The following is an 11551-nucleotide window of genomic DNA, read 5'->3' on the forward strand; positions in this document are numbered from 1 at the left end:
CATAAGCTAAGCACAGACTTTTCAAATGTCAGAGGGTTGGCACCATTAACCCCGAAGTTGTTCAAGGGTCAACTGTAGCTTTTATGTTATGATTCTGCACCAGAGAAGGATGGCCTGAGGGGAAAGGAGAGCTCCTTCCCCAAAGGGCTAAGAAAGACACGACTGAGGCAACTGTAAGCAAGAAAAGGCCAGATTCAGCCTGAGCTATTTCTCACATTCATATGCATGTTCAATAAATATAACTGTATTTCACATTAAAAATTTCGTTTTTCTTTAAGATGATTAGCAGAAAATTTTATTTATATGACTATTTCTTCTATTTAAGGGCAAGGATAACCTTTTAAATAACAGCCATTAAACCAGGAGCCTTTAAAAACTGTTTTTACTCTATAATTAATGTGTCCCCATTTAATATGTAAATGAATTATGTTAAATATATGTGTCGTTCCTTAATTTTAGAAACATACTTTTGCAGATTTTTTTTTTGGAAGTGTAACACGTAAGAGTGATACCACTGGCTAGAAATAGTTGTGGGGGGAAAAAACTGACATAAAGCAAATGGCATGTTATCAGCACAGAATAGCACAATTAGTAGAAACATTCTGCTCTACCACACACACTTGCAATGCTGTGTCTAAAAAAAATAACTTCCCAAAAGAGAAATGGAGAACATGGAAAACAATTTTTTTCTTGTTAATTAGCATAACAAGTCACAAAAGCTAAAGGGGGTTTATTTTGAAGTAGGATTTACTAATAGTGGGGGCAATCTCAGGTGAGAATAAAGATTAAATTCACAAGGCAAGTTGATATCTTTATATCTTCATGACTGTAATCCACAAATCCAGCTAAAAGTTTTTTTTAAATCATTCCAATTTAATTCATCTCTCCCCAAATCTTCTAAAATATGTTAATGGCTGGCTTTCCTTGAAACTCAAGGACATTTACTTAAGAATTCTCTAAATTGGAAAAGTAATAGGGAACTCTTTGATTTAAGAAATGCAAAGTTTGCCAGATTCTTTCTTGGGTGAGGGGCTGAGTGAGACAGTGTAGTGTCCAATCTCTGGTGTCAGTGGGAGCAGTAATGAGTGAGGTCCCTGCCACCCCACTCAGCCTGGGAGCCTCCAGCTGTGGGTGGTTCTGCATTGTTCAAATTCCTCGTGGAGGCTCTCATGGCTGGCAGCCACTGCTCTGGGAGCCAAAACTGACATAAGAGGAGGCTCTTGTCACATGCTGGATTTTACAACTTGGCTCTAGCAATGATAAACAAAAACATAGAGACTAAAGGCTAAGGTGGTTCCAGGGACTGCCAGTCAGTTCTCCATAAATAACCTGAACTGCCTGACTTTCTCCTTTATGCCATGTGTGTGGCTCAGATGAAATAACTGGATGCTTGAAGGGAAAAAGCTGATTTGCTGACAGATGCAGAGGGATGCAGCAACTTACCTGAGAATGTTGGTCATTCTTCCTTGAGTGTGATCAACATAAAACACAGGCCAGCTTAAGCTGTTAGAGTGGAGTGGGTGTCATCAAGCACTGCCCTATTGATACCTTCTTGACAAATAACCTCATGTAATTCTTTATCATTATTTTTAAACACATCAATCCACTGGAAATGGCTGAGAATTTTGCCTCCAGCCCATCCTGTCCCATATACAAACACAGGTTTGAATCAGTTTGAATGGGCACATATTGTGGATACTTCTCAAAGTACTCTTCTGATACCAGACCCTGCTGCATGAAAACCAGACACTCTGCTAAAAAAGTAGACACATTAATGTCAGATTTAAAAAAAAAACTTTATTACATTTCAGTGTTTCCATTATTTTTATGTGGCTTTTCTATTTTGTTAAGTTATCTCTGCCGTGCTTTCTTTGTAAGAATAAGAATTATGACGGAACCTACCTCACAGGAGGGCTACTATGGTTGAATAAGATACTACACTGAAAACACATGGCACAGTGGCTAAAACAGTTAATGATCAGTAAACAATCAACTGTCATTACTTTAAGCTAAGCACTCTGTATTCCTTGAAACCACTCTTCTGAAGTCATCTGTCATCCATAGAACAAAATAGTGCCTATCCATGCCACCTTGTACTTACCTACTAGATGTCACTTTCCAAAGCCTGGAATAGGTCAGGGCAGTGGGATGACACAGAGGTTTATTAGGCAGCATCTGAAAGGCAAAGCTATGAAATGGGAAGAAAAACTGGGATTGGGTTTACATATCCTATTTGGTCCATATTCCATTTCCTCAATGCTGCCCTTCCACATATTTATGGAAATATTAAGACTGTGACTCACTTATACACAGATTGATGTGGCAGTTTCTGAGACTAGATGCAATAATGTTATTCACAAAGACTGGTAGGCACCATTGCTTTATATTTAGTTGAATAGCTTATTGACCAAATTAATAATCACAGTTTTAGTTACTCCATTCATAACACAGAAAATTAAAAATAAGCAACTCTTCCCTAATTGGAATTGGATGTACTGACATCAATGTCCTATTGTGATAAAAAGAGTACTAATCACATCTTAACACATTCTGCCCCCATCTTTATTCATTGGGAGGACATGGTAGAGTCACAGTACCATTTTTGGGTTTTGAATTAAACATTTCAAAAGTACATTTATCTGGCCTCTTCATTTATATCTTACTTTAGCATAAGCATTAATAGAGCAACTACCCACATGGTCATAACTGGGTTTCAGAATCATTTGGAGAGTTTGTTTCTGTTATTTCAATTTGAGATTCCCCTCTTTATCACCAGTTCTTAAATGGTTCTGATCCGTTTACATATTTGGAAGCAACCATCTAATAAATCAGCTCATAAGTCTAAGTGGAAATCAGGCAATATTTGAAAAAGGTGCCAAATGATGTACTTTTTATAGCTGTTCTTCCTGGGTTTTGCTTTCTTGAGAACTTGTATATATTTGAATACATACATATATATTCTTTATCTTAAGTGCTAGTGATATAAAGAATAATGGAAGTATAAAGATAAAGAAATGGCTTTAGTCAATATGAATGGGATCAATATGATTTATACAAATAATTTTTGATAGTCCTAACAATCCTTTCAAAATTTATTTCTGTATGTTTGGCAGTAGCTTAAAACACACATTGTTTAATGTATTAAATGTATTTCTACTACACTACTTAAAGTAAAATTTAGCAAATTTTTTAAGTAATTATAATTCTCATTCATTGTGAGAGCTAATGACTGGTTATACAGTTGATACTTTATTAACATAACTCTTCTTTAAGACTAATCTTAGTTTGATAAGTTGATTCTTCACTGACTTAGTGAGAAGCTTTAGCATTTATAACTTTTTTCTTTGACTTCACTATAATTTAATTTGTACTGACATAAATGTTGCCATACCTTTGTTGACAAAGAGGGCGTGTTCTACCACATTAGCAATTTTACAGCCAGGGACAGGACTTATACTAATGCAAAAAGTGCTTTTGTCAGATAAAGGAACTATTCTATTTATTCCCACCCCCACCCCCATACAGGAAGACATAAACTGTGCATCAAGCATCTTGGGGCCAAAAAGAGATCCACATAAACTTAAGGGAAGAGTAGATTGAGAAAGTGAGCCCAGTTGCCTCACTTCACAGGTCCCATAGATCCTTCGCCTTCAGCAACTCCTATCAACAGACCTTCAGCAGGTTCAGCCAGGATCCCCAGATGAGATTCTTCCTTCAACCCAACTCATAGGGCACCTCAGTGTGCCAGTCAATTTCTCCCTTTAGATCAGTGGTTCTCAACTAGTGCCAATAACTCTTTGTTATGAGATGCCCTGCACACTAGGATTTTTAGCAGCATCCCAAGACTCTATCCACTAGACATCAGTAGCATTGTGTGGCTCCCACTCCTTCCCCAGCCAGTTGTGACAACAAGCATGTCTCCAGACAGGGCCAAATGTTCCTTTGGGGACAAAAATCACCCTCCCTTTGAGAACCACTAGGTTAGAAGCAGCAAAATATGTGTTTGAAAAGTACCTTGTCTCACAAATATCTTCCCCCTTAAAAATGCTGAAATTCCTTTAATAAGGCTGTGTGTTTTTCTTTCTACAATCATAGATTACAAGGTTTAAAGTATAGGTACCAGTTTGAGGTAACTTTGCTGGGAATACATTTCAGCTAAAGTGAACTAGTCAGTCAATAATGGCAAAGGGCTGGTTTTCAGAACCATTCCAGGTCTGCTCAGATGAAAATGTGTAAGAGCTAAAGCCCAGCTGAAGTAGCTACTTTTCAGAAAGAGAACTAAGGACAAATTTCCAAACCTTGATTACTTTATCTGAAATAATTTATCTGTCTGTCAAACACATACCTGGTACTATTTCAGGGCTGGTGCTAGAGGTAGTGTGAAATGTAGGGTGACTTCAATATTCTGTAGCTACAAAGAAGAGTCTAGGAGATTGCTACATATTGGATATTTAAGAGGGAAACTAGATCATTAGAATTTAAGCTCCAGGATGGGGGATTAGGTCTTGTTTACCTGTGTCCCCAATACCTGGGACACAATAGGTACTTAATAACCATTTGCTAAATGAATAAATAAACGATGGAACAGCCAGTGGGGCTTGGGATACAGAGCTTTGGGAGGAGGAAGTTGACTGAGAAGAGTCAGGAGAGAATGGTCTAAGAGGAAGATACACAGAAGTTTAGAGATGGAGAGGACTAGAGCCCTAGTGAGGAGACCGGAAGAAAGACAGTGTAGGGAGAAAGAGTATGAGGCTGAAGTCAGATTTCCTGATCCACACACCACCACTTACATTCTTGAAGATCTTGAGCATCCGTAAACCAGGAATAACGCCAGTGCCTCCCTCAAAACACTGGTGTGAGGATTCAAAGGGGTAATACTGATAAACTTTAGACCAGCAACCATGAAAGAAGCTAGGATTCAGAGTGGCAGGGCTGGAGCTAATGAGGGTCTTGAAGAGTGCCATAGAAATCTGAACAGTCTTTGCAGTGAAGGGGAAAGGGAGCCAACCAGGCACAAACCTTGGTTGAAGGAGCAACTGTGAGTGAGTGAGTACTCGACTGCTGCAACTGTTGCCTTGGAGATGTGACTAATCAACTGGTTTATTTGATTTTCTTTAGTCGTTATTAGTGACTTTAAAGCAAAATGCAATAAAATGTCCACTGCTTTGACCTGAATTTTGAGATTGTTAAGAAATTATTAGAAGAATATATTCAAAATGGTGAGCCCAGGTATTAAGTGCAAAAGGAAATAAGTGAAGCCGAAAACAGCTAATAAACTGAAAGAACTGAAGGGGTTTGGTGACTGGAAGTCTCAAGGTCAAAAAGCAGCTCTGGAGGGAAAGGTAGAAGGGCTGGATGGGTAGACAGAGCAGTTTCCGGTCCAAGTGTTCTGAGGTAGGGCAGCTCCAGAGGACACAAGGTTCAGCTCAACGTCATGTGGGGGCTGGGGGCCTGGACAAATGGAAGCACGGCTACTGATTTTCCTCTCGATCAATTCAAACCACTCTGTTCCCAAGGGTATTTCATCAAAATGTTTTGTTGGCAAGGAATTCTATAATTGATTAATTGTTCTAGTAAAATCCCTCTAACAATCTTCTTAGTATCTCAAAAGGCTATAGGGTGGGTAGTTAAAGGAGGGGGAAGGCTGAAATAAATAAATAAAATATACATTAAAGAATAGCAATAGATACAGACTGTTGACAATTATATCACATATTTATACTTCAAGCATAAATATTGTATGAACTGGCTGATATATGGTGCCCCATTGAAATGAACCAAAAGTCTTCTTAAGGGATAGACCCTTTCTTGTCATCACCTGGGATATCTGTTCAAGAAACACCTCAAAAAATGTTCATCTTTTCCCATTGTCACCTCCGTCCCTTCTCTCTTTTCCCCACCCCACCCTCAATGCACCTGTGCACATACACTTCTCATCCCTACATATAATTTATGGGATTAATTCATTTAAAAACTATGTACCAGACGCTGTCCTAGATGCTGAGGAACACAGTTAAAGAGATTGGTTCCATGTTCACATGAAGCTAAACTCTAAAGGGAAAGACAGGGAACGTTTGAGATCTGCTTCCTAGCATGAGTTATCAGTTTGGCTCAGATAAACTCTTAGAAAAATTCAAAAAATAAAAAAATAAAAATAAACAAAGGGAGAGACAGTTGACAAACAGGTGAACACATTCAAAAACAATTGCAGAGAGTGAAAAGTGCTATAAAAATAAGAAATGTGATAACATAGTTTATATTGATTTATGTATTATATTAAGCGTATATCTACATAAAATTATCATATAGGTATATATCTCTATTATCCTTTAAGGAATTAGGGTATAAGTGACAAAAATTATCATCCAATCCAATGTAGAACTATTGACTGAACAGAAAATAATGGATTCGCTGATTCCGTATTTCTGCTTAAGAGATTACACAGGATGTTTGGCTCAATCATATAAGAATCACAAATCACAACATTTTTTAAAAGCAAGCAGGGTTAAGGCGGCCTCACCTCCCACCAGCCCCCTGTATATCTTCAAAGCTAGATGTAGAGGGCGCCCACCCAGCACTTCTCCAGGCCTGTCAAAACTAAGCATCTGGGGCTGAGGTCCTTTGACGACAATCTCTGCAGTCCTTGACTTCTAACTCAGACTCCATGGTCTACTTACCAGGGTTCTTTCTTCAAAGAAGTAGAGTGTAAGAATTCTGTTTAGGCTAATCGAATAATATATTAGGCTAATTGAATGATACATTAGGCTACCCTTGAAAAAGAAAAAATGTAACCACTGCCTTGCCTGTAGAAGAATTTCTTAAGATTTTCTGGGATTTGGTTCCACATCAAGTCAAACAGGAGCAAATGTAGATTTTGTTTCTCACCTAGCATCAGGTGAGAGCAAAACAGGGATCTCATGTGGGTGTTCATATTTTTCCCTTTTATCCAAGCAGTTAATATATCCAGCACGACAGGACCTGGTGTTATAACTAAAATCCCAACCACCAGAGAGGGGTGGAGGGTCCCTTTGAGACCCCACCAAAAGAGTCCTATAGCCTCTGTGAACTTCCTGTGAAATTCCAGAACTAGCACTTCTTATTTGCACTTTTATTCATCATTGTTTTTTAAGCAACTAAGAAGTTTAAGTGCATGTTTGTTATGCTTACTATTTACTCAAGGTAACCAAATTAAAACAGAATGAACAGTTTTCATAAACTCTCTTTATAAATGAAACTTTTGTTGTTATTCTCAAGAAAGCCATTAACTGCCAGTCTGTAAGCTTGTATTCCGGAGGATGGACATTCACATCTTTCCCTGTTCTACTTCAGGATATCGCAGGTACAGATGGATAAGATGTCATACAATACTGAAGAGAATTTCAGTGACATCCATGTTACCATTTGTTTGGAAAAGTGACTCCTTCTAGAACATTAGCATCAGATAAAGACAATCAGAGTGTTCCTAAAGCATTACTCAGACTAACCAGTTTATCACCAGATTCCTACTTCCTTTCCTTTCCTGTCTATCTCTGCAAGGAATCTGAGCTGGAAAAACCGCTCTGGGACCTTTGTGGCCCATTGTATAAACACACAAAGGGCAAATGTTCTGAAGTTTTATACTCTCGGCCTTCTACCACTTGCCTGGTCCCTTTTACTAGCCATTTTCTGGTAGGAGGACCCTTCTCCCTGTCCTCCATCTTCTTTCCTATAATGTGAAGCCTCATGCAAAAGGCAGCCGCGTTATTTCCACACTAAATTCCTCACTACATTTTAGTTAACAGCAGTATCCCTCAACCTGGCACTTACCTTTGAGACCATTCTTTTTAGCCCCGAGACCTCAGTGTGCTTCTCCATGCTGGATTATCCCACCTTGCGCAGCTAACTCCTCAGGAGGGCCATTTGGAATTGTCTCTCCTTTTCACAAGTGAAGGGCCAGGCCTGGCCCACCCAGCCCTGTTAAACTTTTTGTCTGGAGTGTTCAAGTAGTCAAGCCCTAGGGGAACTGGAATGTGATGACTGTGGAGACCCTAAAATGAGAGACTGGAAATAAAGTAGCTCTTCAAAGATGTCTGGTAAACTTTTACATGCTGTATTAAAGCCAGACCTTGTCCCGGAAAATCAACTTATCCCATTTTCAAATATTTTCTCAAAATTTGATGGCAAGAAAGCAGAGTTTCGTTTTTTTAACTTTGTGTCCTTAATTTGGGGAAAGATAGATGTTCTGGAGTTAGATTGCTACAGAGTATTAATCCTGTGCTGTGCTGGCTCTACAAAATAATTATTTGTATTCCTGGTTAGGGGCTTGTGGTGCACCACACCATAATAAGACAGCTGGATTAAAGGACTGATAATCAAATCTCCTGACTTTTCTGAAGCATTTAAAATCCCTTTTTGTGTTTTTATTTTGCAGAACACAGTACTATACCAACTGAGAATAATAAAATGTGCACTTTAAATGTTAGGCAATGAAAAACCAGGAGTTCCTCACTGCACTATTAAGTTTCCGCATGCGATTATTTTGTCTTTCAAAGTACTATACATTAGCTACATGGACATTTAAGACCTTAGAACAGGACTTATTTATTTTGATTGCTTTAAAATGCATTTTGTTTTGCTTTTTAAATGAATTTCAGTAATTACCAAAAAGAAAATGAACCTAATTTCTTTATTATGTTCTTCAGCCAAAATGATGCACAGTGTTTAATTTTGGGAAAGTATTCTTTTTTTTTTTTAAGATTTTATTTATTTTTAGAGAGGGAAGGGAGGGAGCTAGAGAGAGAGAGAGAAACATTAATGTGTGGCTGCTGGGGGTTATGGCCTGCCACCCAGGCATGTACCCTGGCTAGGAATCGAACCTGCGATACTTTGGTTCCCAGCCCACGCTCAATCCACTGAGCTACGCCAGCCAGGGAGAAAGTATTCTTTAAAAACCAGTATGTCAAATAACTAACTTCTCTAACTAGAACTTGTATTTCAGCATTAACACATAATCCAAATAACCTTGAATTACATGTAAAAGATGAAAAAGAACTCAAGTTTTTCTTCTAATACACTGAAGTAATTTTAATTCTCAATATACTGTTCTAGTCTTTGGAAAAATACTTGTAAAGGAATGTGAATCATAGCAGTTCACATCTCTTCATTTCCTATATAATTGTGTTCCTTACACCAAAATGCTTACTTACCGCCCACCAAAGGTTAAGCATCTTGAATTACAAAATGAGTTTATGGCCATTGTACTTTAAAATTGCCTCCATGCACTTGCTCATTCTGTGCCTTCTACCTGAAATACCTTAACCCATAGTTCCCATCTGTGTCTCCACTTAGAATAATCTGGGGGTTTTGAAAATATACCCAAACCCAAGCCACATCCCAGACCAATTAACTCACATGCCTAGGATACAGGCATCAAGTTTCTGAAAGTCCCCAGGTGATTCCAATGTAGAGATGAGCTTGAGAACCACCATCTCAACCAACTTTTCCCTAGCACTCTTCTGTTCACCCTTCCCATCTAGCTGACAGGGGATGTCCTATACCCTCCCTGACATTCCTGAACCTTCCCTCTACTTCTCCTGCGTATCTCTACCATACCCAGCATTAAAGGATATTGTAACTGTTTACTTCCAAGCCTGGTCCCTCAAACTACTATGATTCAGGCATATTCTTGTCTTTGAATCCCAGAGTCTAACGCTATACCTAGTGTATGGGTGTATTCAATACATTCATGGAATGAATAACTTCTTAAGAAAACCCAAAGCAAAATTATTGTTATGATAATATTTATATGCTGTGGGAAAAGTAATAGTTTAAGATGTGTTTAGGATGATGTTTCACTGATGGGCATTGTCTCATATTTAGGAAAACATCTCATACCAATGAAAATAAAACACTATCTCAACATCGAAAAAATCAAAATATAACTGATTGCCTACAAAATTACATTCTTTCCCTAATAAGCACAGAAAAACATTTACTATGATAAATATCCAAAATAGCCCATTCTTTCTCAGCTCCACTTTTATCTTAAATAGATTATGTCTTTTCTTTTCTCTCTCTGCCATTGAGTGACAGCTGCCACAGGCACAGTCACAGGTGAAGGATGCAATCAAGGGTTTTCTTTCAGCACCAGCTACCAAATCCTGGCCCCGCTGCCTGGGGGAGGACCTGTGAAAGTGCTAGTGTGTGTTGTTTTCCAAAGCAGTCCTTTCAGAGTTTCATGATACTTCAGGGGTTCATAAAACTGATTTTTAAGAGTTTTAAAGCACTTAATTTACTAAATATTATGTAAGAACCTATGTTTATTGTAACATTCACACTGTTCTACAATTAATTGGGTAATGTCTTTCTCAGGTCCTCCTCTGCTTTCTTGCCTCCATACGATCATTATGATTCAAAAAATATTCACATAATAAATTTTGCTACAATCTAATTCTAGACAATAAACCCAATCTTAAACATATGTTTAAAAAAGCTGTCTAAAAATATTTTGCTACTTGAGTTACCCAATTACTTTATATTGCAGTAATGTTTCACAATCTAACAAAATGTTGTTCTTTATTCACTAGATTGTTATGTACAGAACCTGAAATCAGATTAAGAACTGTTTTCCAAAGTAATATGTTAGTCATTTTTCTAATTTATATTTATATATGAAATGCTCGATTATCTCATTAGACATCAAATTAATTTAAGACTTTCCCAAATAGTGTTCAATATATGCTCATTTTGAATTCATATAACAGATAAATATGAGAAAAAGTTCAATCCTCTACTTTTAAATGCCTGCATTGTAATAAACTGTTAACCAATTTTTAATTTATTCTATTAACTATGACTAATTTTAAAAGCAGTCATTGAAACATAGTTCTTGTCCTTTCCATAATGGAGTTATGATTCTAAATCCTAAGTGCAATATCCTTAGAAACTGCTCTACTTTATCAGAAACAAGCTCTGAATGTATTGTCAATTGTGAAGACAAAAGATCACCGTTCATGAGGCTTGGTTCTAATGTCAGTTTCCAAAATGTAGAAGCTGCGAATGAGACTATTCCAAGTGAGCTTCAGTTGTAATAAACACAAAACTGAATTTCTTTTGCCACGCAAACAGGGCACAGACTGGAATGCTTTAAGCCAGCGATTTTCCACTGGTGTGTCACAAGAGGCATACTGGTGCACTGCATGAGTTTTATAAAATATGCAACTGACTAGTCAGGGGCACTGACTTTTTTTCCTTTAGATTGCAGAGTGAAAAAATAATAGCCAACACACCAACAGCCATCCGGTACAAATGAATCAAAATTATACTCATTGGGGGGGGGGGGGAGGTCAGGGCAGCAAAATAATGACTTCATTTAGTGTGTTGCAGAATTTTAGTAAGTTTATATGTGCCATGAGGTGAAAAAGGCTGAAAAATAGCTGCTTTAAACCAGTAACGGCCAGCCTTACATATTTATGTTTGGATCAAAAGAGCGGGGCAGTTTAAAGTTGGTTTCTATCAGCATGTTTGATTTTTGGATGGTGTCCTTTCTCAGGTCCTCTTCTGCCGCCTTATT

The 11551-nt window shown here is 37.8% G+C and overlaps 1 non-coding gene across 1 annotated transcript; it reads right to left on the reverse strand.

Moving 5' to 3' along the window:
• Positions 1-10050: 10050 nt before the first annotated feature.
• On the reverse strand, positions 10051-10179 carry LOC123809040. The gene has a single exon (XR_006783916.1). It is a non-coding gene; the product is annotated as a small nucleolar RNA SNORA30/SNORA37 family (small nucleolar RNA).
• Between the last annotated feature and the right edge of the window lie 1372 nt (positions 10180-11551).

Source organism: Phyllostomus hastatus, unplaced genomic scaffold, assembly GCF_019186645.2.
Source record: "Phyllostomus hastatus isolate PE091 unplaced genomic scaffold, TTU_PhHast_1.1 phas_scaffold_501, whole genome shotgun sequence".
Lineage (NCBI taxonomy): Eukaryota > Metazoa > Chordata > Mammalia > Chiroptera > Phyllostomidae > Phyllostomus > Phyllostomus hastatus.